Source organism: Manacus candei, unplaced genomic scaffold (genome assembly GCF_025592945.1).
Source record: "Manacus candei isolate 608988 ecotype Guabito, Panama unplaced genomic scaffold, ASM2559294v1 h1tg000076l, whole genome shotgun sequence".
In the NCBI taxonomy this organism is placed as follows: Eukaryota; Metazoa; Chordata; class Aves; order Passeriformes; family Pipridae; genus Manacus; species Manacus candei.
This window is the reverse complement of record NW_026138124.1, coordinates 8432901-8458895: the sequence shown is the minus strand read 5'-3', so window position 1 is coordinate 8458895 and position 25995 is coordinate 8432901. Positions and strand designations below refer to the sequence as shown.

Below are 25995 nucleotides of genomic sequence, written 5' to 3'. Positions count from 1 at the left end.
TTTACTGGGTACGTTCGAGCAAGCTAATGGGCTGCTTTAAACCCTGGCAGTGCCTTGCTAAGCATTTTGTCATGTGCTTTTTAATTTTGTGCACTGTGGATTAATTCCCATTCAGAGCCAGGCAGCCCTGAGTCAACAGAATTAAATGGTTTAATGTATTTGGATTCAGAAATGCTGCCCCTCCATAATTTCTCTCCCTGTTTTCTACCCCCTCCTCAGGAGGAAGCTCTTCAATAGAAATCAGTTGCAGGTGACAGGAAGAGAAACTGCTCCCCAAAAATCACATTATCTCAGAGAAAAACGGGATTTTAGGATAGGTGAATTTATATGGGAGAGAAGGAAAGCAGAGCAAGCCCATGAGGTTTGGTAGAGCAGCTTTCTGATGGTGGGGGGTGTGCAACTCTGCCAGGGGAACCCCACGAGATGCTGGCAGAGCACTGGGAAGGAGGAGGGGACCATATTTCTCCCAGACCCCAGGTTTCCCTGAAGCACATCAGGTCCTACAGGGACCTTTCCTTTGCCTGCCCTGACACTTCTCCCCCCAAATCCAAATTTTGCTCCCATTTTCCCATCCCAAAAATCCAACTTGAGGTATTTTGCAGAGCACCAAAGACACAAGTAAATAAGCTTAATGCTATAAAACATTGACTCGGGCAATGTGATGTCCTAATAAAGAGCCAGGTGCATTGAGCCAGGAGCATAAAACAGGCCATAAAGTGCATGAGCAGAGGCACCAGCAGAGCCAGAATCAGTTCCCACAGGCTCTGCACTGTCTCAGACAGATGCCCCGAGCTGCACTTGCATAAATCCAAGTGCAGAGGCCAAGGATTGGTTCCTGTTTGGTTCAGGAATCAATCCTGAGAACAGCCCCACAGCAAGGGCAGTCAAGCTCCAGCTTTAACACTTTCTTGCAATTTTTTTAGAGGTCCAAGTTGTGCCTTTCAACTTCTGGGGCCTTCCAGCCCCAGAAGGAAGGAAGATAGAAACCTCATACAGACAGAGCAGAGCAGAGCACTAATTGCAGATGCAGACATGCCATCAGGGTTCAGAGCTGGGCTAATTGCCACCATAAGTTGAACACATGATTCCTGATGCCTGGCATCCACCCCACAGAAAATAAACAAACCAACATCTCCACGCAAATGGCAAGAGGATGAGCCCTAATGAAAGAGTAAAGGAGCAACAGGGAGAGGGGGAAGGATAAAAGAACATTTGCTCACCTCTCACAAAGTCAAAGCTGCTCCTGAGAGATTAGAGATGGGGCTCACTCCCCATTTGTGATGTCAGCTCACTGAAATTAAATTTCTGCGAGGATCCCTCCTCCCAAACCTGCAGAGGAGCCCCTCCAAAGAGGTTGGGGCAGCCAAGGTGGCCCATTTATGTGGGTCAGTGGGCTGCCCCAGTCCCCAGCTGCAGCCCATCACTGCTGATGGAGAAGGGTCCTGGGGCCAAGCCCAGGGACAAGGAGGGCAAATGGGGGCACAGCTGAAATCCTGCCACAGTCATTCTTCAGCAAAAGCCTCTTTGCTGGGATTTTAAAAATAGGAGTTAATTCCAGGGAGAAATGTCTCCTGCTGTATGGGGCTGTATGGGGAGGGCAGAGAATGTTCTCCAGGGCTGGTTGTTCCTGTACAACCTCTCTGGTGGCTTCCACGTGCTGGCCAAGAGCCTGTGGTTTATAGCTGGACATTACAGCTCATCTTTGCAAAGCTCTTAGACCAGATTTCGAGTGACTGCCAGTGACTGCTCCTTCCAGCGGCTGGAAGGAATATGGGACCATCCTGGTGTTTTAGGCACTGGCTTCACCCACGGGGCCTGTCAGTGATGCCCTGGGGAGCCCCAAGGCTCTGCTCCGAGCTGTCACAGCCCACACAGCCCCAGCAGTGTCACTGAGTTAGAGGAGTGTCCTGAAGGCTGGGGCTGCTGGGAGTCAGGACAGCCTCTGCCAGATTTCCAGCATGGACCGTGTCCGCTCCCTGGCCCAGGAGCATCTGTGCTCCCATGGGAATGGCCTCTCCAAAGGAGTGAGGCTCACTACTGTGACAACTGAGATTGTAACTGAGGCTGAGTAAACCCCACCAAACAGCAAATCTGGGCAGCTTTCTGCTTTTGGGGCTGGTGGGACTAAGGGAAGGATTATGGGTTTTCTGTAGGATTAAGCTGCTGGTGACTATTCTAGCACTGGAGTCGATTCCATCTGCTGCTTAGGAAAGGCAACAAGTCTTCATAGTCAGGACTAGCAGCCTCCCTCCAAGGCTCCTTTTGCTACCCTAAAAGCCTCAATAAACCCAGAATTGTGTTGCTTTTTCAAAGCTTTTCAGGGCAAAGGGCTCTTGCTTTGCTGGCCAGGGGTGGCTGATCCAACACCTCAGCTGCCCCACTGCTGCTGATCCATTCCCTGGTCTCCAAGAAGCGCCTGGGAAGTGGCCTGACAGGACAGGGCTGCAGAGCTTTGCACCTTGTTGAGGGCACAGGCACAGTCAAGCATGAGGAAGCCTTCGGGGAGAGTTTTGCTTTCACCCCACACTGCTCTCTGTCTGATCCTACCACCATCAACTCACTGCTCATGACAAACCCAGTGCTGAGGGCAAATGATCCTGACCTGCCTATGCCTTTCTAGGGCTCTTTTGGTTTCAAAGAGCAATTTTCCAGCATCGCTACGACAGAATCAGAACAGTCACAGAACTCCAGCAAGACAGGCAGAAAGCCCCAGTTATGCAATTCCCTCATTTAGCCACGCTGTAATCCCAAATTTCATGGCAGTCTCAAGAGCTTCTTCCTGCAAAATTTGATTGCATTCTGCAGCCAAGACCTCTCTTGCTGGCAGCAACATGATGGCATTATAGAGGTGGCCTCAACTTTTGGTCAGTTAAGCAGCAAAGCAAAATGGTCTCACAGGAGACCTTGTGATTTTTGAAGTAGCCTGTGATTACTTCAGGCACTGATCACCCAGTAAGAATACATAAAGAGGGAGAATTGTCAGTTTTCAGATCAGTGTGAACCGTTTAAATGTACTAAGTCCCAAGGACTGAAAAGCAACCTAGATGAAAGTGGCTCGTGCCATTCCCAAGGGAGAGCTGCGGGGTGGGAGGTTTGCCCCAGTCTTGGGATGCAGGCACATGCTAGGGGGAGCACAGCCATGGCAGGTCCCTGGCCAGGACACTGTCCCAGTGTCTGTGTCAGTGTCATTTAGGAAGGCAGTGTGGTCCTCCCCCCTCAGTGTGCCTTCCATCCTGCCCTGCATCTCAGCCCACCTTTGGGATCGATGGTGCCCTGTTTTTCCCAGCGTGTGCAGGCTCTGAATGGCAAACAGCACCATCATCCACATCCATATTGATTCCTTAGACTCCTATCGATCAGCCTGGTGACATACAGGTAATGTGTAATTAGTAACTTAGATAAAAACAGCACCAGGAGGGTGTACAACCAAGCTGCCTGGATACTCTGACCTTTGCTAGTGTAGCCACAGAGCAGCAAATAGAGGGGTCGTGGCTGCCTGGTAATTACTGACCTGCCATTAGGAGCCTGTGAAACTCTTCCCTTCCCTGCAGCCATCACTCCCATGAAAAGTCTTGGATCCCTCCCCAAGAAATCATGATTGAAATAACAGCCAGGGGAAGGCACCTCCCCTGAAGTGCCTTCCAGTGCACTGAAGGACTTGTGGCACCAGCAGCTCTCGGGAGTGCTGGATAGCAATGTCCAAGGATGCTGCAGGGGCCAGCGGGCAGTGGGGACATGCCCAGTGCTCCCGGGTGCAGCAGTGCCTCAGCACGGCCCCGCAGCACCTCTGGGAGGGGACGTCAATGGAGCAGACACGTCCCCAGGGCAGGGGACAGTTTGGGGTTGGGAGGCCAGCGCTGCAACCGACACTAAAAATGTTCAGGGATGGCTGAGGAGACGAGGGTGGGAGCCGTTCCCAGGCTGTGCAGCCTTTCCCACCCCCTCCCTCCCAGCCCAGGCCAGGCCGACCCACAGCCTGTTTCCTGATGGACGTGTTTGTGGCTGCGGCGGCTCCAGAGCCCCATCCTGTTGAAGCTGAGGGTTGTTTGTCACAAGACATCCTTGGGATTGGGAAGAGGAACTTGGCAGTGGAGGCAGGGGGGAAGCAGAGCCCTGTTGTCCAGGCACTGATTTGATTTAAAATCACCCAAAGCTTCCCCCATCTCTGTTTAAAAATAGCGTCGTGGCTTTTATTGCAGGGCCCACGTGGTCCCTCTTCTTGTGGCAGTCTTGAAAAACATGCTCAGTCCTGATGCAAGGATGTTGCTGGATGTGTTCAATCATCAGAGCAGCATTAAAAAAATGTTGCCATAAAGCTGTTTCCAGCCATTTAGGAAAGGTCCCTCGAAACTGCAAGATTTGGCTAAGCAAGAGAAGAAGTGCCAAAAATAAGCCAAGTCCAGCCTTGGTGCAAGGTGCTTGGGCAGGAAAGTAAAACACAGCAGCATAAAAGCTGAGTGGTGATGAATCCAGCTCCTGAGTTGCAAGGGCAGCTCTTCTGTTCTCCCCTTGTCTTGACTCACACTGTCAGGAGCCCTGGTTCCTTCCCTGGTGCAAGGCTTTCCTGCCTGCTTGCTTTAATTACATTAGCAAAGTCAAAAAACTGCCTCTGACACATTATTATTCAGTCAGTGGGCTCTCACTAATTCCTGACACAATTAATGACTATCTGAGGGTAGGAGCCTGCTGCCAGGGTGCTGGAGAGGGGCTCAGTCACAGCCCAGCCCAAGAGGTGCTTCACTCCAGCACCAGCGTTGCTTAAACCTGAGTTACCTGTGCTCTCATTTTTTTCACTTTCACTGAGACGAGTCCTCTTCTGCTGCATTTTTTGCCAATTTCCTCCAGAATTCAACTCAGTAAAACCCATGACCATCCTGGGCCTTGTGCCAGTGTGTCCTGGGGCAGGGACTGCTCTGAACCCTGTGGAGATGCTGGGCACCAGTGCCAAAGCCCAGATGTTACTCCACCAGTCTCTGCATGTTTAAGAATTTGGTGAACTCCCATGATAAAACCAACAATTGACTTTTTTTCCACCTGCCTTCCCACTGGGAGGTGTCACCTGGGAGGATGTTGCAGGGGAGCAAAATGAACCTGTCAGACCTGCAGATTGATGAGCACGAAAGAGGAACCACAAACATCGACTCAACTTCAGCCTTTCACTGGAGGAAACCTTTACTTTGCAGAAACAGTAATTTCTCTGTGCTCACTTCGGTGCATGCATTCAAGTGACAGAACATCTTGGTTTGAGAACCATTTCCTGATTTTACTTCCAAAACCTAAAATCTTCATGGAGAGCCAGACCATTAAACAATAGCAGCAAAGGGAGAGGGGCTGGCAGCTCTGCTCATGGCCAGGCTCCCTGTCACAGGTTGAGCATAGATCAGCCTTCCCCAGGGTTTAAGATCATTTCATACAAGGTGCAGAGCTGGTGAAGGAGAAAGGGCCAGATCCTGGCTGTGCTGTACAGCTGAGCCCTGCTCCACCCCGGTGAGGGGAGGTGGGGATTAATTACCAGCTGACTTCTGAACAGTTTTCTTTCCTCTGCTTAGTTCTCAAACTATGCTTTGATTTTCTCCAGGTGCTTTTTGGCATAAACCAAACTTGGTGCCTTTGCCCTCCCTCCAGGCTGGGGACTCAGCAGTGTATTTCTCAGTAGCTTTATTTAGAGAATAAACCAGCCATGTCCTTTCATTTGTTCCTTGGAGAGGGGCAATACATTTCCAGTGGCATCAGTGACAGAAGCAATATCCTTTCATTGCTATCATTGGAAAAGAGCAGCTTTATACTGCAAGAAAGAACTATTTCACTTGTACAAAACATATTTTCTATTCCTTTAAACCTGGGGAAATCCTTGTCATATTAATATGTGGCTGAATTGCTTCTCTTTCAACAGCTCTCCTAGGGATTTGAGCTTAGACCAGTTATTGCACTTGGATGCAGTAGCAGTCCATAAAAAAAGTATATTTTGTAAATAATAACAGTGCTTTGTAATAAATGGAAACTACAAATAACAGGTGCCACTGGGACTCCAACTCTGCTGCCCCTGAGGAAATACAAGCCCCAAGGAGCCCAGCACTGTGCCAGAGCCACGTGCTTCAGATGGGAAAATCCATATTTCATTTGCTTCTCTTTGCCTTTGACTCTCCATTCAGTTTACAGGCAGTTCCTTCTTCTACAACACATGACATTTACTCTCATTCTAACATTTTCAAGGCACCAGGGTGGAGCTCAGGGGTGTTACTGGAACAGCCATGCCTTTCCAAGCAGGGCCCCTCATGAATTTTTGGCAAGAGGTGGCTTTAATAATGGTTTTAATGAAGCTTAACTGTGCTTGTTGATTGTTGCAGGACAGAACCACTGCAGGAGAGGGTCCCTCTTCCCTTGCAAGTTCAGGTTGCATAACAAACCAGATCCTACAAGGCTTCAGAGCATTTATCATTTAATAGCTGTGATTAGTGGCTGCCCAGCCTGCTGGTTGCATGCCCACAGTGCTAAGAATCCTGTCTCCTGACCTCCTTGCTATGTGATTATGTGTTCAGCTGATGTTTCTCTTCATAAACAGTTTGACTTTTCCCTCTCCCCCACCTTGCTTGGCTCATGTTTGTTGGCTGGGAAGATGGACACAAATCCCTGCAAACTCCCTCCAGGACCACCTGAATATCCTCCCTTGCTGTGGGGAGGGAGCTCATAGGTGAATTTCTGCATCCTGAAGCAATTGTGTAGAGATCTTGTCATCTTTATTCACTCATCCCTCTGGACTGAGTGAAGGGTGTAATGCTGAGAAAAAAAGCCTCCCTGTCCTCTCTGATGCTGACAGGGAGCTCGGGGCTGTCAGGAGCAGTTTGCAGTTCAGTCTGTTCAAGGATGCATTTCAGGGAGCTTTGGTCAACCCCAGTTCTCAGCTCTCTCTGTCTGCCAACGTTGGAAGTTTTTGGCCTATTGAGATGTTCTAAACCAATATGAGCTGCAAGAAGACAGCCTTGGTGGGAGACATAAATGGTTGCTGGGCTGGTTGGATCCTGGCTGTAATTTAACAGGCATCTGAACATACAAGGAGCTCTCAGGACGAAGAGCAGGACAGTTTATAGAGGTGCCATCAGCTCATACACTTGTCTGCCAGCACCAAGATTCTGCCCTGAAACCTGAAGGTCGATGTCAATTTAGGGTGAAGAACTGACCCCCCAAGTGCCTCAGAATCTGTGTTCCTGAGATTAGATGAAGCTCATGTTATCTGTAGACCCACCTTGGAAGTCATTATGGGGCCTTGCTATTCCTGTACAGCAGAGATGTGTTGGCCCATCCCTGGTGAGCACGGTGATAAATCTGGGTGGCAGCTGCTCACTGTCCTTTGTGTCACAGATTGCCCAGGCAGTTAGAAACATCTGTGTCCATGTATCAGCCAGTCTGGCTTTAGGAGCAGGGATGCACAGAGAGAGGATTTCTCTGAGAACAGAACCAAAATGAGTCTTTCCAACACCTACAGCCCTGGTTGACCACGAGGGTCCCAGCTGACTGTGGGCTCCTGGCTGCCTGGGTGGGACACAGAGCATTTCAGTCCTGCTTTGCTTGCTCTGAAGCGCATTGGACTTCAGCATCCTGGATAACTGGGAGGTGGTGCTGGGTGAGCTGGGGAGCCAGCCCTGGGAGCAGACACAGGAGCAGTGGCTCTGGGCCAGATCCACTTCCTTTTTGCACAGCCTGACAATGCAGGAAGTCTGGCAGAGGTCTCAGTCCCCGTGTGGACACATAGCACAGCTCCCAGGCGAGCGCTGGCTCGGAAATGTTTTGCTCTGCCTTCCTGTCAGGATCTGTGCTGAGTCGGATTCCTGTGCTGGTGAGGAACAGACCTGCTCAGAGGAGAAATTTACCCTGCATGGAGTGTAAACACAGATGGAAACATGATGAAGTCCTTTTCAAAGTCAAGGGAATAAACTTGTTTAAAAGACAGAATGTCTGGTGGAGCACTGGCCCTGGAAATGACAGTGGTGCTAAGGGATGGCTGCCTGGGGAGACAGGATAGGGGAAGTGTCTAAGTGGGGAAATTACCCCAAAGAGCATCAGAAGGCTCCAGAAAGGACAAAAGGCTCCTTTTTGAATCTTTTTGTAAGACTATTTTATTTTTTTTTTAAGTCCTATGACTTGCATCCGAGGCATCTTGGATGGAACAAGTGGGTAGGGATTTTCCCCTGAACTAATCTCATCTGACCTCTCTAAGGCAGTGTGAGAGGAGGGATGGAGTGCTGTGTGTCCTCCAGCTGCTGGGATGAAGTAGGATTTTGCTCCCTGGTTAGGCAGCAATCACTGTGCTGCAGAAGCTGCTCTGTGCCCTGGAAGGGCAGACCTGGCATGTTCACACCACTGGGAATCAACTTCATGCTGATAGTTTGGTTGGCTCTTCTGGTCCAACCCAGCACATTTTCTGTGCTCTGTAGTAGCAGCACTCCTGGACAAAGGCCTTGGTCCTTCAGGGCTTTATTCACTTGCCTAACCAGAAAGCTAAAAACATGGATAAGCCTTGGATGGCTGAGGAAACGTTAAATTGTGTTCTCCTCCCAGCCGTAACCTTGGCAGAAGCACAGTTCTGGCTGCTAAAGCCCATAAAATGAACAGCCCCTGTTGCTCCTGATAGGGGTATAAAATTATAATTACTTGAAGAGTGACTTATGATGCAGTGAAACAAGGATCTTCTCCTTTTTGATTGAATTACTCAGTGGTATTCCTAGAAGACTGGAAGCAGATGGTGAGCTCTGGCCAGGCATTTAACAGCCTGAGTTATGTGTGGAGGGGATGGAGCTGAGCAAAGCTGCAACACGCTGCTCCTGCCTTTCTGCTTGCTTTGGGTCACCATCAGGCTGTATTCCCTGGGAAAGGAGAGGCTGGAGCTTGGGGCAGGGTGATTTGCAGCAATGGATGGAGATGTGGAGCATGTCCAGTAGCAGAGGGCTTATTTTGCAGCTCAGCAAGACAAAAAGACAGCACAGAAAGACAAAAATACTGTTTCCTAAACCCAGTGCTGCCTTTGGTCCCAGGCAGGCACATTGTGACAGCAATCCCAGTGTGTGTGTTGTGTCAGGACCCTGTGGACCTAGAAGGTGGCAACTGCCCTCCTGTCATGCAGGAGAGCTCCCCATCCCCAGGAGGAGGAAGGCAGACAGTCCCCTGGGCTGGGGTGGAACAAACACTGCTGTATAATTGCTGCCTCACTGCTCCTCCTGCCCCCATATATCTTGAGCACATCAATAAAATCAAACAGACTATTAGCAGCACATCCTGTTATCAGCCATGGATGTGTGTGCTGGGCATCAGGCAGCCATGCAACCTGCATTTTATGAAGTGAGCTGCTCATACCACTGCTGGGGCTGCAGCAATGATCACACCCCCTCACAGCTGGGCCACATCATGGCTTTTATGAGCTACCTTACATCAAAGGCCCTTTCTTCTTACAGATAAATTAACAATTCTCTCCCTTTCTTTTTATTTAATGGCATAACAGCCAGCTGATTGCTAGGTGAGACACAAATCTTGTTGCCAAGTTGTGCCTACTGCATTGTCTATTTGATTATTTTTATTGAATAAGCAAATGTTCTCTCAGAGCTCTGAAGTCCTTACGAGGGAGACTCATTTTCTGCTACCATGATCTCTTTGTCACGGCTGGGTGATGTATGAAAAGGAATTGCAAATAGCTGTTTACAGCAAGCAAAGTCACGGAACAGCCCACTTCAATTTCTGCTATCTGTCAGAGACGGTTGTTGGTGATGGTCAAAATTAATTAAGCAGGAAGGAAGAGAGCAGGGAGGCAGTATGCATCCAGTTCTGACATTGAAATATTAATGGTGAGCTAATCAAGAAAGACTATCTATGAATAGCTAATCAGCTCACAGTTTGCATTTTTACTGATGTGGTGAACTTCTGGGCAACAGCCCTTCACAGGAGGTGTTGGGAGCAGAGGTGGGCTGGCTGCTGCCTGATCACTCTATCTGGGAATAAACAAAGAGCTCGTGTCTGTGACAGGGGCTGAGGGACATTTTCCTTTTATATCTCACATCCCTGCTGCCCCTGGATGCTGCTGTATCCTTCCTGCTGTCACCTACAGCAGCCAGGTCAGAAGGTCCAGCCCCAGTGGCATCCCCAGTGCTGTGCTCCTTTCTCCCCAGTGCCAGTGGGCACTTGGAGGGCTCAGCTCTTCCAGGATTGAGCTCCAGCATCTGCCCACATCCAGGTCTTGGGCAAAAGCTCAAAACATTGTACCTTGAATACACCACTTCTCCTGCTCACTCCATGCCTAGTACAGGCACCCCATGGGAGGCAGTGGCTGTGTTCCTGTCTCTCCTGCCAGTGTGTCACTGTTTCCAAGTTGAGTTTCCAAGCTTTTTAGGGGAAAACAGAAGGTGATGGTTGTGCTGCCAGGCCAGGGTGCACTGCAGACTCCCCCTGCCCAGTGCCTGCTCGGGCCACAGTGGGGGCTCAACCACTTCCTCTGACCCACCACAAAAGCATGGAAAAACAGGAGGCAACAACCTCGTGGCAAAGCTGGGCTGATTCTAATCAAAGCCACAAAAGTAAACGTCACCTTTAGGTGCCAGGAGTCATCAAGCATCATTGCTCTCTTCAGCATCAGCATAATGAGGGCTGTGGCTTTGGAGATTTGTATTGCTGTGTTTCTGCAAACAGTTCCCTCCTCTAACCTCTTGGAAATTGGATTTTGTGAGGCTGAGCAGTTTGTGTGCAGCAGATAGCAGCAGGACTGATAAGCAGAAACCTGTTTACACACTCACTCATATCTAGTGCTGTGATTGGGCAGGGGACTGCCTGGATTACTTTTTTACATTTTTTTTTTTAAAAAACACTATCAAATGTAATCCTTGTGGTTGAATGTTTTGCTGCTTAACAGGGTGAAATCTGAACTGGGCAGTTTTAACAGGCAACAAACACGAAAATAACTTCATGTGAAGCAAAAGGATGAAGGTAATAAGTAAATCTTAAATGATAACAAGGAAGAATTGAGTGATCAGGAGGGAAGAGCATACCTGCACTCTCCTGTGGGAGGTGGTATTTCACGTGTTGCCGAGGGAGTAGGAACTGGACACAACCCCAAACGAGAGTCCTGGCATGTGGCTCTGACAGCCACAGGAACTTCCTGGGAAAGGAAAAGGAAAGCAGATGGTATCAGTTAAGAATGTTGGAAGGTACCAGGGATGCCCAGGGAAGTGGTGGAGCCCAGTGGCTGCATCCTCTGTCTGTGGGAGTGAGAAGCCCCCCTGCTGCAGCTGCGTGGGCACTGCCATGCCCAGCTCCAGCTCCTGGGGCTGGCAGTGGAGTGAGCAGCAGGATTTCTCCAGGAGGGGCACTCTGCAACTCCATTGCTCCAATATAACCCAAATCTGTCAGCCTTTAGGGCTTGCTGAGAAGGTCATCTGTGAGCACAGCTAATTATTTCAAGCAAAGCAGCAGGATAATGCCACTAACCTGCTCCTGGGAGCTGGGCTCTGCCCTGTGCCTGGGCTCTGTGGCTGCACACAAGCTGCAGGGAATTACGGATACATGGGGGTGTATATTAAGCTCACAGATATAAACAGATCCCACTGGCATGTACCTGGAGCACTGAGAGGGAAATTCACATTTTTCATAGCAGATTCATTCAGTTGTCATGAAAATGCTGTTCAAGCCAAAAGGCAGAATCTCTTCTTTCTGCCATTTAATTTTCTCTAATCTGCTCTTGACATTTATTGAAAGGAGTGTTTTACGCACATCAAAGCCAAAGATTTCAAAACATCACAGGGAAAAAAACTTAAGGTCAGTCCAAGCAAGGATATGGTGGCTAACACAGGATGAAAGACTCCAGTTTCTGCAAGGAAGGTCTGTGCAAAACAAGAGGTCACAGTGATCTGTGCTCTGAGGGCACTTCCTTCACACCTCTGGCAGTGGCTGCAAGTGGTGGGCTCTGCATGTTGACACCTTCAGCAATGAACAGGTCAAAAGTAAAAGATGCCTCAATAACATGACTTTTCAGGAGCCTCTTCACCTGGGTGAAGTGTTTCCCATGGCTCTGCCCAGCGTTGGCCCAACTCACTTTGCCTGGGAGACTGAGCTCTCCTTTGCTTCACTCTCCATCAGGGAGTGGTGCTGCTTCTCACAGGATTAAATGAGCCAAAAGACTTGACAAGCTGAACGAGCTACTGAAAGTGCATCCAGTAGAGAGGCCAATCCTGCAAGATGCCTCTGGGTGTGTTGAGCACCCCGAACGCCAAAAACTGAAGAAAGAGAAATGTAAAAGATCCTCAGAAAACTTCTGCATTTAGTTCATTTTACATGGGTAGAGGTAACAAGCTGCCACAGGTTAATTTATAGCTTGGTTGTCTGCTGATTGCAAAGTACACATTTCCAGCCAGCCATCATGAGTAAATCACTTCCCCACCAGCTCTCTTGGCATGTAAAAGAAATTTCTCCCTTCGCGACATTTTAAAAAAAAAAAATCCTAATATGTTATACACTCCATGACTTTATAGCATTTTTAATATTTAAAAGGCTAGAATCTATAACCTCAACCTTTAACAAATGTACAGTAATGTGATAACAAATTTGCCTCGAACAGCTGCTATCTTGGTACCAACTGGCATGAGGAGGAGGGAAGTAATTGGCTTGTTTTCAGATAATTACCATAATTGTAGTGACACCATTTGGATCACATCTAACTGCGTTCCTGCTGCAAGTTGGATAATTTAATAATTGGCAGAATTTAGACTGACAGTAAAGGTAAAGTCAGCATATGGTGGAGAAATCAGCAGGCACCTCCCCACACTGCTGCTACAGGCTCTGCTGCTCTTGCTGTGAAGTTTAGCAAAATCCTTAGGTTTTGCTGCTTTCCTTAAGGCCTGTGACTGCTTCACATCTTTGCTCCTTTTCTGATGCTTGACCTGATGGGACCACGTTTTGCACCTCTTGAACCTTTTGATTTGAGATAAATCCCTTTGGCTCAGTCGTGCCCAAATTACTACTTCCTTTGTGCACCGAGTATTTTTAGCTGTCCTAGTTGTGCTGGGGGCTGGTCAGAGCTCTGCCCTGAGAGGGGATTAAACCACAGTCAGGTGCTCCCAGGCAGCAGCCAAATGCCTTTCCCAGAGGTTGGACCCGGATTCCCCTGGAGCAGGGCTCATTCCCCTGGCTGAGCCCTGCAGAGCTGCAGGGGTGCTGGGGAGTGGAGCGTGTTGGGCTCAGCACGATGCACTGCAGGGAACTTGTCCCTTCCGTGTGTTCTTGTGCTTTCTGCTCGTGGCCAGTGTGAGGGGGATCAGCATCTCCTGTGCCTCCAGTCCTGAGCTGCCCAGCCAGAGTCCCAGGAGCAGAGGGGCTGCAAGGTAAGGCCAGGAGGTGGCTGAGGCTACTGGGGAAAGACAAGGTCTGTCAGATCAGCTGGTTGGTTTTGTCAGGAATTGCAAACTGGAGCAGAGCACTGAGCTACTGCCCTGCAGGGTTGGTACCAGTGCCGAGAGCTTTCCTGTCTGTGGCCCTGCCCTGCCTCCATTTCTGCAGTGCAGAGGTGACAGCTGAGAGTGCCCAAGGAGGGGGGGGGCTGCTGGTGCTTCTCTAGTCCCCAAATGAGAGATACTGTTAGGGTATATTTCCTGATTTTGCTTCTGTGACTCCTCTGCTTTCCCTGAGCTGAACCCAGACACCTCTGTCAGGTGACAGAGGGGTCAAGGAAGCTGTACCAGACCTGCAGGGTGAGCAGACTTAATGCTCACTGGGATGGAGCAGAATGCTTCCCACCCATACCAGCTCTTGTGGGCAGAGCTGGGCACAGCCACAATTTGGGCTGGACCAGGCCCTCCAGCCCTTGTGGATTTTCAATGGGTCCAAATGGGTGAGGGCACTGCTGAAACACCACCAGTTTTAGGTCTGCAGTGCAGCCCAGGCCTGGAGTTCTGGGGGTGCCCAGCTCATCACAGGCTGGGGAGGATTTTGGCACAGAGCAGGCAAAGGGCTCGTCTCTAACAGACCTGTCTGCCAGGGTGGGGTTGATGGGCTCCATCCCAGCCTGGGCACACAAGCAACACTTGCACCAAAGGGAGGGAAGGCAGATGACTAAAAAAGCAAATCCTCAGGCTCTGGAGGGTGGTCTCCAGTGTAGCAGTGGGAAGGAGTGGGAGCATGTGCTGCTCCAGGATTGCCCTGCTGGGACTCCACGTCCAGGAGCAGATGCAGGAACTGCAGGGTAACAGTTTCCTTGCAGCATTCCCTCCCCCTCTGTGATTTATTGCTGCCAGGAGGCTGTGCATGTGGAGGTGGCATAAATCTCACCCAAAAGAGAGAGAAGGAGGAAATTTGCATTCGCTTCCTCACTGGCATATTGAATGCAGCTTTCCAGCTCACTGCTGAAACCCTGAGCAGGTCCCAGGCAGAAGGCTGGGGCACTTCCCTCAATATCAAACAGGGGCTTCCTTCCCTGCTGGAGGCTCCCACAGCCAGCAAGGAACAGCTCCCCCACTCAGCTCAATTATCCCTAGATTAATTTCTATCCACTCCTATTTATATTCCATGGTATCAGCCTACATAATTCTATAGTGTTTGCAGGCTTCAAGCATTCACTGTGCTCCCCTCTGCTGATCTGCCAGCAGCCACAAACCCTTTCCTCATTCAGGCCTTCCAATCCTCCTAGAGACTCGTGCTGCATCTCACCCACCTCCCTCCAAGTTGCTTCCATCCTCCTCCTCCTGTGCAATGCCTCCAAAGCACTCCCTGGGCTGACAGTCAGTGTGCTGGAGTTAAAATCCTGCAAGCTGCTGCTGGAGGCTACAGAAAGCACTTAGATTACAGTCAGAGCATGGTCATGCAGCTGCAATGGGTCTGGATGTCCTGCCACAAGCAGCCAGCCTGGACCAAGAGGCTTTTAAATAACAGAGCACCAGCAAGCAGAAAAGCCTGGCAATTGTCTCTGAGATTGCATTTTAACTGGAAGTCCATCAGTGTTTTCATATGTCAACAGTGAACTGGATACAGAGCAAAGCAAAAAATGCAAAAGAGCAAGGAGAAAGCAAGGTGGATAAAACACATTAATCAGAGGGAAAAGTTGGAGGCAGTCTGCAAACCTCCCCTCCTGCAGGGGCTGGCGGCTGTAAATAGCATATTGAAGCCATGGAGGAAGTAAAGAATTAATTACAGTGCCAAGACCCAATCCCACTTCCAGCCACAGGCAGCATTTATTAAGATCTCACTGAGGCAGGAAAGATTGAACAAGGGACTCAGGGGACTACGAAGGGGAAAAGAATTAATCAGTTTGTCTCTGGAGACAGGAGAAGTCAGATTAAATAAAAACTGGAAGTAAAATGAAGGGAGGAACAAGTTGGTTGGAAACATGGACCCGTTCAAAGGAGAAACTCTGGAGCCACAGCTGGGAGCAGTCCCAGGGGCTCAAATCTGCCACTACAGAAGCTGGAGAGCTTTGAGGACAAAGGCTGAAAGTTTGCCTTGACTTTTTAAGAAGTTTAGAAATGTCCCTTTTGCCCCCCCCCCTTCCTTTGCCTGGCAGCCATGCAGGACATCCCCAACTCTCCCACCTCTGATCCTTGCTCCAGTGCATCACCAACGTGCTCCCTTTCCCTGTGCCCCACTGTCACTGGGATCTGAGAGCTATTCCCCAGCCTGCTGAAATTCCCTGGTAGCCAAAGGTTACAGCAAGGGAAGCTGCACCCAGCTGAATAGAAGTCCAAAGCCCACAACCGACACCCTAAAAGGAACATTTTTGTCCCTGCCCGTTGTCAGCCCAGTGTTTTCCATCACAATAACATTCAATTATTTCCCTTCTGAAGTGTACAACATTTTCTTCCCTCTTTTGTGCCATTGCTTTTCTGCCTGTCCCTCTGGGAAAGGTCACTGGGCTTCCACATTCCTGCTGTGTAATGAGCTGTGACAAACGCTGGTGACCAGCGCCGGGGTCACAGAGTTTCAGAGGGCGTTGAACGCCAACATCACAGGGAGGGAGCCTGTCCCCAGCCTGTCAATGGGTGTCCCATTGCCAAGCTCCTTCCCTTCCATGCAGCCCAGTGGCAGAAACTCAATAGAAGCCAGATTAGAGACTCTCTTCTTATTTTTCCCCCTTGAAAATCCCAAGCCTGATACACAGTCATAAATAAAAACTTCTCACTTAATCAAAGTAACAAGCGAATGGGGCAACACACTTTCTCCTCCTTAGTAAGTTTTCATCTTCAGGAAACAGGAAAGCCTTCCAACTTTTCTAGCATGTCCAGAAACAGGCTCTTTTGAGAAAGCCCTTATGGAAATAAAAAATGTATATCCCATAGGAATGTTTCTCCAAACCCCAACAGCATTGATTCAGAAGAGAGACATCAGAAGAGAGACACCAAAGCTCTCCTTGTTGGCTGCAACAGAAACAGTGTCCAATAAAACTGCTATTTAGAAAGTTCTTGACTTTATCATATCAGTTCCTTTCCCAGAAGTACAGCTCTGTGCCTATTTTTTTAGCAAACTTCCAGATTACTGACAATTACTGGTTACATAAAGCAGAGAGAAAAGCAAAGCAGATTGCAAGGAGAAGAGGCTCCATTAGCAGCTGCATTGGGTAGTAACCCTTAGAATATCAGAGAGCTTCATAGGAGGATGGCTTTTTTTCCCTGTGTTATGCCAAGGAACAGTAAAAAAAAAAAAAAAAAAAAAAGGTATGTTCTGCTGATTCTACGGTGGTATTTCCCAGAAAAACCACTAAACACTGTTTGCTGTGTTAGCTGGAGTTTAATATGCACAAATGATGGTAGGGAGGGACATGCAGTGTATCAATGGGTTTTGAAACCTGGTGCTCCAAAGCTGTATATTCATGGGATGATTCCCCACCATCCCAACTCCCCAGGGGTAACTGTACCTGGTCACTCTGACCCAGAGCACTAACACCTGGCTGTGTGGTGTCAGCCCCTTCTTCTCAAGGCAGAACTGACCTCAGATTTAAGGTGAACAAACCACTGAGCCACAGCTGCAGGCAAGACTTAAAAAAACCCCACAAACCCAGCAAAAATAAAAGTGCCTGTTTCCCAACACATGTGTTATGTTTCAAACCAAACCAGCCAAAGAACTGAACATGAAACTGGGGCACAAATATATTCTGCTCTGGAACACTAACAAAAAGGATGTTTGCTTGGGGGTACTGATAAAACAGGAAATTAGAGGTAGAACCTGCAAGCTGGAGGTGGAAGAGCCTCCCTGAACCATCTCTGCCTCCTGGGTGTCCCATGAGGCCCCAGGTTCAATCTTTGGGCTGTACAGACCCAACTGCACCCACCTGCTTTTCGGAGTTAGTGCTGCCCAGTGCCACCTCACCTGTACACTGAGGTGACCCTTCACCAAGAAAATGCCACTTTCCACTCAGCTTTCCAAACGTGGTGATGAAAGACTTGATGCATCTCACTTTAATGCCCCTAGGGCTTATCGATGGCTCCCAAAATTAGATCAGCAGACCCCATCAGGCTCAGTAGCCTCTCTAGGCTTGTTACCTTAATGAAATGCTAATTGCTGCTTCTGCCGTCTAAAAAAGCGCCTTTGGTCCTGCAGCAGCTTCAGTTAAGCAGTGTTAATTGCTAAAGCTAATTATGTTGCTGTTGCTCCGAGATACCGGTTCAGGTTGGGTCTCTAAACAATAAACCCAGTATCCAGGCGGCTGCAGCTCAGCTGATATGCTGTGTCACCTCTGTGCCCAGCAAGGCACGGGCAAGGTGCTTTCCAGGGAAAAGGGGCCACATCCCGAGTTGGTGCCACACATTCTGTACAGGACAGGACCAGGGAGGTGACAATTTCTAGGCAAGAGACCTCACAGCAAAATCTTCTTGCTAAAACCATTTGAGTTTTGAGAGAACATCCTGAAAAAAAGCTCCCCTTTCCTCAGTCCCAGAGGTGAAAGGTTTATTCATCTCTTTAAGCACCTATCCTAAAAAGGCATCAGATTTCTTCTGTGATGCAACTAGTGGAAAGCAAGGGGCAAACAACTGGGGTTCCCTTTCCCAAGGAAAAAAAAACCTCCAAAAGCCTGTTTGGTTGTACATCCCACATCTGTTTCATCAATGACATTTTCCAGCTGAAAAGGTGCATTACACCAGTTAAACCACCAAAACTTTCTAATATATTTCTGACAAACAAGCTTACCATTAGGATAAAATATTTGTTGGTTAGAACAGCCTTGGATAATTGCTCCAAAGGGGTTTTGCTTTGCCAGGCCCCTTGGAAACCACTGCTTTGGGACTGGAGGCAGGAGCAGCCGAGTGTCAGCAGCTGTGCTGCCATTGCAAAAACCAGGGGGAGCCTCCCCGGGAACTGGAGCTGATGGGCAAACTGGGAGAGCCACAAGGAAGGAAAATTCTCCTGAACCTGGCTGTGCTGCCTTACTGCTCTCCTTGGTGCCAGAGGGGAGCAAAACAAAGAGGGAAACGCTATAGGTTATTATTCTGGAAAGAACTTTACAGAATCCTGCGTAGGGAACGTGCAGTAAAACAGATTTTATCTCAGATCCAATTAACAGCTGAGTTACGGGACTCAAGTGAAATAAAGGGCAGTGAATCTCCCAGACTATTTACATGATTTATTAGAACACGGTTGTCTGCAGGAGCTGCTGTTATGTTTAATTTATGAGGACACGAGGGGGTGAGGGCCTAGTTACCAAGCTGTTGGGGGGTTCCTACCCCAGCAGTGCTAAAATTCTCCTACAACAAAGGCACTAACAGCCCCCCTTGCACCAGTACTGCTGGCTGCTCATGGCACTAAATGGCACATCAGCCACGGCTTTCCAACTGGGCTTGGCAGAGCTGCTGCTGGAAAAGCACCATTCATTTCCTCTCACTCGTTTCAAGGTTTGGGCAGAGGAAAAAGCCAAAGCTTAGACATCCAGAGGGAAAAAATAGCTGAATTCCCAGCCCTGCTGCTGAACTAGCAGCAAGGGGCAATGCATGTAGTGGGAGTTTTTGCAGCAAGCCTGGAGAAGCTGAAACATGAGTCTTCTCATCCCTGTTTCTGAAACTTCCCTTTTTAAGCATCTTCCAGGCCAGTAAAGGGTATTTGAGCTGACAGCCTTGGAAGAGCTCCACCATTTGATGTTTGTGTGTTTGTAGAGGAAGCACAGAAGGATTTTCAGTGACAGATGAAATCTGCAGTCCTTCTAACACACCAGTTAAAGTGATTTTGCCTCTTGAAGGCCAAACTATAAGATTTCTATCACAGAGATGTTTGATACCAGGAGACTAAGTATTGTGAGAAAATGAAAGAGTGTTCATAGTTTTCTCACTTGCAATCAGTATTCATATAAAATAGCTGCTTCCTCTGTCTTGCATAGCAATGCAATAGTCAGACCAGCTGCTGTTTCCTTTTTTTTTCTTATTTTTTTCAGAAGTGGCTGATATACAGCGATAGGAAAACAGAGTCACAAGTAACATAACTGTCTATAACCGGCTGTTTTCAAGAAAAGTGGTTTTGTGAGCATGTTGTTTGTTGTTTTTTTTAACATTTCAATGGTGTTCTGAATATCTGTTAAGAAGAGAGGCTCCGATGCCCTGTTGTATCACTATCACAAAATTGGGTGCTCCTGAGGGAAGGAGCCTAATTAGTATTATTATTTATTGCTTGAGCAGGCTTAGATTTGGCAAGTCCCCTCCCAGCAAGACTGTGTTCAGTTCTAGCATATGTTGTTTGGATCCATCATTTGAACTTGAAAGCTAAAAGTACTTTTTCTCTAATGGGTAGATGCAAGCTCTCTTCCAAATCTCTACAGGAGGTGGAAGGCTCTCCCGGGGGGTTGCCTTTTTCTGTTAAGTGTTTCTCTAATGGGTTTGGAGAGAAGCAGCACTGACACAGAGCAGAAGGAGCAGAAATCAGCCTCGCAGTTGCAATTTAAAGCTTCTGTTCCCAACCACCTTCTCAGCTTCTCTGTTCACCTCATTCACTCAGTCTGTTCCCTCATAAGAAAACCAGGGAACACTCTTTCTTGTTCCCAAAAACTGACTTAAATAACATTTTAATGCCCATAAATACAGTCAAAATAACATTTGCAGAGCAAGCCATACATTAGAAATCAGGTTGCTACATTTAGTTTTCTACTCTTGGATAGAGAGCCAGGGATGCTGATGGGCTGCTTGTGAACTTTAAATGGGACCAAGTTTTAACAAAGTAATTTGTGCCTCGTGCTCTCTCAGATGCAGCCACACAAGTAGCTCTAAGCTTTGGTATTCCTGAGTGACTGCTAACACAGCTCTCAGGGGCGCCTGAAACATGGGGAAATAAAACACCCTGAGCCACATGGGGAATTCTAGGCAACTGCTGTCAAAGGTGTTGTGATCTCCCATGTCCCAATTTAAAGATCTCAAGAGAAATAGCAGAAAACATGGGTTTAAATGAAGGGTGAGAAAAATATTAGATTAATGCATCAGTAGTTAAGTCTCTGCAATGGCAAGTGCTGTTTCTCCAACAATATTTCATCAAGTTCCTAGGTTTAAATAAACCCCACAGTTCATAACCTGCACTCTCATTTTAAAAAGGGGTCTGTCTTCCTTGGGAGTGTTGTGGCATAGCCTGTGCTTACAGCTCCACTGTGCTCATATTTTGCTGGTGAGAGGAGAGCAGCACCCAGAACAGAGCAGAGATGGGTATGGCCTGCTCCTGGGGAGCACTAAAATTTGAGTGTCACTAGAAGAGAAAATTCAGCCTCTCAGGAATGCAGGGTTGTGCTAAGAATTAAAACCAGGTCTCCCAAGCCACAGACAGTGCCAAGCCAATCATCCCTCCTGATTAGAAAGGGTCATTTTTCTCATTTCCCTCATTCTGACTCACACTGGCAAGGGAGATGATGCTTGCAAATTTAGCTAAAAGCTTTCAAGCACATTCCCAGAGCACCAGTGCAATGGCTGTTGGACACAGGTGCCAAAAAAAGCATTATTTGAAGTACAGAAGATTTTCAGGGTACAGGGCAGAAAGTTCATGTAGGTTTTGTTGGAGCCTCCTGGGATGCCAGTCTCCAAGCAGGATTCCCTGGGGTAGAAGCACTGTTGCTGCCGAGTGAGGGCTCAGCAAGGAGCACCTTTCTATCCTTCCTGACCAAGGCTTCCAGGGAAGCATTAGGGGCAAAATGTTTCCACTGGCTCCTTTTCAAAAGCCTGAATTGGACACAGCCCATTTTATCAGACTACTCGAGGAGGAAATCAGGAGTCAAGCCGGACCAAGTTCTAGAAAAGTCAGCACAACACTTCAGGGTTTCAGTTTTATCAAATTATTCAAAGTACCAAGTGTGAACAAACAGCCATTAGCACTGTTGTTATTATTATTATTTACCATCCTCAAGCATTGAGTACTGCAGGGTACACAGCAGAGGGGAGGAATTAGGCAGGCACTTGTTCTCAGAAACCTACAGCTTAAATGTAGCCAGAGCAAAACAAGAGCTTTTTTCTACATCACACACAGTCACTTAGTTTGAAGACACTGTTGTTACTGGCAGTAATTAAAACCATAACAAGAGGCACAGCCAGTGTCTTTGCCAGGCACTGGAGTTCCATGCACAGGGCAGTGCAGAACCTGGCCCAGCCCCTCCTGGCAGTCGAGTTTCCATGTGTTTTATGTCCCAACAGGTCTGATGAGCACATACCTGGGGCAGTTACCACGGCTCAGACAAGCAGTGCCACGAGCTGGGATGGTCTGATGACTTGTAATCACTGCTCCAAACTCAAATAATCACGTACAACTTTGATAACCAGCACTTGCTTGACTCAGCTCCTCTCCTTTTCCTCGCTCAGCCCCAGGCACTCACAGTTTACTCCTGGGAGCTCGTGGCTCTTATTTCCCATCAAGCTCCCCCCACCCCTGCTGACAAACTCATCTTTAAAAACTGTGTCAGCTGTGAGGATGCAGATGGTCGCATTTGCATCAAACAACTTTTAAATTATCATTCAAATTAAATTAAATTGAAAATGCAATGAGCTGTTCCTGTAGATTTCGGGCGCACAAAGACAAGTTAATGAAGGTCACATTTGTAACCAGGGAGGAACCTTTAAACTGTATCATGCCTGGCACGGGATGCCATTAGAATAACATGCCTTTCTAAATAAGGATAAATTACTATGACAGACCTTGTGCTGGATAGGAAAGGCTGGTGTTTGGGACCTCTGTAGTTCAAACAGGGAAGAGCTGTGTTGGGTGCAGCAGAGCACCAGCAAAACTCGTTGGCCACAGTGTGTCAGGCCTCAGGCATCAGCCTGGGCAGTGCAGGTCCTGCCTGCTCTCCTTGCCTGGATGCAAACCAGGCACACCTGGAAAGCCCTGGGTAGCTCAGCTGAGAGGCCTTCAGCCAAGGGACTGATGGCAGACATTCAGTCCTCGTGCCTCTGGTTGTAATTGCTCCATTTACACGCACAAAAACGCATTCCTTTTGCCTTGCTCTGTGCTTGCAGTCGTTGAAAAAGTGCCCTGTAATGGTTTGTGTGACATCCATCATCTTCATGGCTCCGTGTTGTCACAAGAACATCATACAAATGAACCATTCCTAGTTCCGTGTGCTGAGGTGACAAATGTGACCCGTTTGGCTTGCAAGTGGCAGAGCACAGGCTGCCTCCTTGGGAGGCTCCTGCTCTGACACAGCACTGGGTGGGTGCAGAGCTGGGCCTTGACCGAGTGACCTGAGTCCAGAAAAGCACGGAGCAGTAACCTGAGTGAGCAAACACACAGCAGAAATCTGTAGCTACTGTTCTTTCTCTCTCCTCTGCATGACAGTGCACCTCAGCTACAGCTGCTGCAGGACACAGCACGTGCTTCATCCCGGGGAATGAACCTGCATTTAGCACAGGGAAACAAACAGCAATAATACAGACCAAGTGCTCCTTAGCAACAAAGCTCTTGTTTTCACATGTTCTCTGCTCCACACTCAAGTGCAAAGTCAGGTGCTGAGAGATCAGAGAAACCTGTGAAATGGAGAGTAATAACTGGCAAGATTTTTGGCATCTGGAGATAGTTTTTATGTGCAAGGGCTCGAGAGCTGTTGGTTTGCTACAGTAGTAGCCTGTTCTCTCACAGAGGAGAGCTAACACCTGCCACCAAAAGGGGACTAACGTGCTTGCTTTAATTAGCACCCAGGTTTTAGGTGCTTGAAAGCCACTGAGTGCACCCAAAATCTTAGAAATTGTTAAAAAATCCACCCATCCACATTTCTGCCATTCCAACAAAAGCAGTCAAGTCACAGCTGAATGCAGTGATAATTCCTTGCAAGAAGAATCATCAGGTTCAGTTTCTGAGCTGAGGACAGTGGCTAAGTGGGTTGACCCCATCTGCAGAACACGCTGCTGAGAGGCAGCCTTTGCTTACTCTGAGAAAATCATTGCTCAGAGTTTTCCCTAAATGCTCATAGCAGTTGTAAATCTGAGGAAAGCCTTTCTGATCTCTGTGGATGATGGTCTAATTTGTATCAGCACAGCTGAGAACAAAATCTGGACCTGAGTGTTCTAGTCAAAGCAAGCTTTTGTGTGATGGCATCTGAGAAATTGCAACAACTGGAATTAAACTATTTTACATAATCCATTCATAAGATAGAGCTCATAAATAATAGTAGGAAAAGAAAATGTCAAGCCAAACTGATTAAAAAACAAGCTTGAAAGCTGCCTTACAAATGAGTGGCACAATAGTAGCTCAGCAGTGAAGGGTGATTTACTCTCCGGTTTGTAAACCAATTTATTTATCAATAGCTGAAGTTCAAAGATTATGCAAAAGTAACAAAGTCAAGGATATGTGACTAGGAGGAATGTGTCTGGACTCAACAAAGGAATTTGAGGCTTTGTCTTCTTTCTGGTAACTGCAGAACAACTCTCCATCTAAAGTCACAGCTTCCCTCTGGGCATGGGAGCAGACTTGCAGCCCCAGTTTCTGTGCTTTCTCTTCACCAGCTCTGGGGAATTGAGTCAAATGGCCCTGATCAAGGAGGTCATGGTTTACTGGTGTCTTTTGCCACTATTAAGTTCTGTGGAACGTGACAAGCCCCTGGCATGGACACAGCTCAGTTCCTATCCCTGGAAAACTCTGTGACATCTCAAAACAGATAAAGATTTTGAATCTGGCCATTGAGTTCCCTTTCACAGCATCCAAGTGTTGCAAAGAGGAGCCTTTGCACTGTCAGTTCAGTTCTCCTCAGAATCTCTGTGGGAAGGAAACTTTTCCTCTTTAGATGTTCCATTAGAAACTGCTGATGCAGAATCCATCAAATCCATTAAAATCCATTAAGTCTGTAAAGCTGCTGTTTGTTTGCCTGTGTTGTCTGAAGAATTTGGAAGGCCACAAGCTGTATGTTTGTTGCCTCCGGCTGGTGTTGTCTTCTGGCTGCAATATCCTGTGTGCAATATGGATATGGAGTTTGGAAAGATGAGAGGATACAAGGCCCTGGATGGCCAGGCCAGTGCCTCTGAATTATGTCACGGAAAAGTGACAGCAGTGGAAGACAGATAACAAATGAAGCCCAAAAAGTCTGGCCCAAACTAACCATGTTATTTTGCATCAGAACAAGTCTGAGTTTGAGATATTTGCTCTTTAGTCAGTTGTGAGCTGCACACTCTGCCCTAATAACTACATGAACAGGTGACACTTAGTTAAATCATAACTACATATGCATTACAATAAGTTGAAGATGATGGTTCTGAGTATGATAACTTCCTTGTATATTGGCCTGAATGAAAATTCACATAGGAGGAATGTCCTGGAGCATTTTACAACCTTATATTAACACATGGTTAATTTTAACATGTATGCAAAAGGTAATTTCAGGTAACACCATGAAATAGTTATTTCCAAGATAGAACAAGGCACAACGACTCTGTGCAACCCAGAATGATCAGGGCCTTTGGGCAGAGCAGGCTGGCTGGGGCAGCATCTCAGACCCTTGCAGATAGCAGGGATACACCTGGTACAGTGCAGAGGTCAGAGCCGGGCGTGTGAGATGCTTGTCTGGTTTGTTACAGCCTCCTGGGAAATTTGTTTGGGTTTGGTTAACTTGACTTTTAAATGCAGGCATCCTACGGAAGGAAACTTCCCTGAATGACAAGTCTGATGTAGTTAAACAAAACCATTTTTGAAATGCAGAACTCCAAAGGTGATTAAAATGCAGGTTTTCCAATGTATATTTCATCAAGGCCAACCATGAGCAATCCTTTTAAAGTGTCTCCTTTGATGGCTGGCTGTTTATTGGGACTCAGTGAATGCGGGTTTGGTGAAAGAGGGTGTCAAACAGGTCAAGAGGCGAGACGGACACTGTGCCCTGGAAATTCAAGCCTTTATTATCTGGTCTCCACGGGATTTCCTTTCCTACATGGAAAAATGTGTGGTAATGCCATAGCAACAACAAAGGAACAAACATAGCAGGACATGTCTCTGCTGTTTAAGGCTTAGTAGGCTGAATTTTGTAAATGACTGCGTTTCCAGAACAGTTATTTTGCTTAGAGTTGTATAAACAATGAGGAGCCGAACTAAAGGCACAAGAAATAAGGATGAGCAGCTTTCCGTCTCCTCTTGGAGGATTTGTCTGTGAGGCAAAAGGAGCCTTATAAATATTAAGGACGAGTAAAAAAAATCCTCATTTTAATTTTAAACCGATTCCTCTTCCTCACCTCCCACCACACCCCCTTAAGCCCCACGATAAACTCCTCACCCCGTGTGGGTAACACAGACGTCTGCAACTGCACGTACTCTCTGCCAGCCAGTTCCCACAGACAAAACCCACTGTCTGCTTGTGAGGCAAAGGGACTTTGCTGAAGGATTTAGGGGCTAAATGGCCCTTGGGGAACCGGGATGTCTGGGGAGACTCATGAGAGGGGAAAAGGCAGTTTAAGGCTGGGCAGCTCCCTGGCATGGAGGTGCTGCTCTGGGATGCCAGCAGGACACAGAGGAAGGCATAAGCTCCTTTTTTTCCCCTATGGATTTGATCTAGGATGTCCCAGGGACACATGACTCGCCAACAGCTCTCTTAAACAGCTCTCTACCTTTTGC

The 25995-nt window shown here is 47.8% G+C and overlaps 2 protein-coding genes across 3 annotated transcripts in view; one reads left to right on the top strand and one right to left on the bottom strand.

The window, feature by feature from the left end:
- Positions 1–25995, top strand: part of LHFPL7 (LHFPL tetraspan subfamily member 7) — a 60609-nt gene that overhangs the window by 12157 nt on the left and 22457 nt on the right. The window lies entirely within an intron of this gene.
- Positions 2519–25995, bottom strand: part of SPATA22 (spermatogenesis associated 22) — a 54396-nt gene continuing 30919 nt past the window's right edge. Inside the window, exons 10-11 of one of the 2 annotated variants that reach the window (XR_007908059.1) lie at positions 11028–11137; positions 2519–3361 (exon numbers count right to left, since the gene is read on the bottom strand). The gene's annotated coding sequence lies outside the window, so the exon portion shown is untranslated. The remainder of the gene's footprint in view (positions 3362–11027; positions 11138–25995) is intronic. The other variant, XR_007908060.1, reaches the window with a different exon arrangement.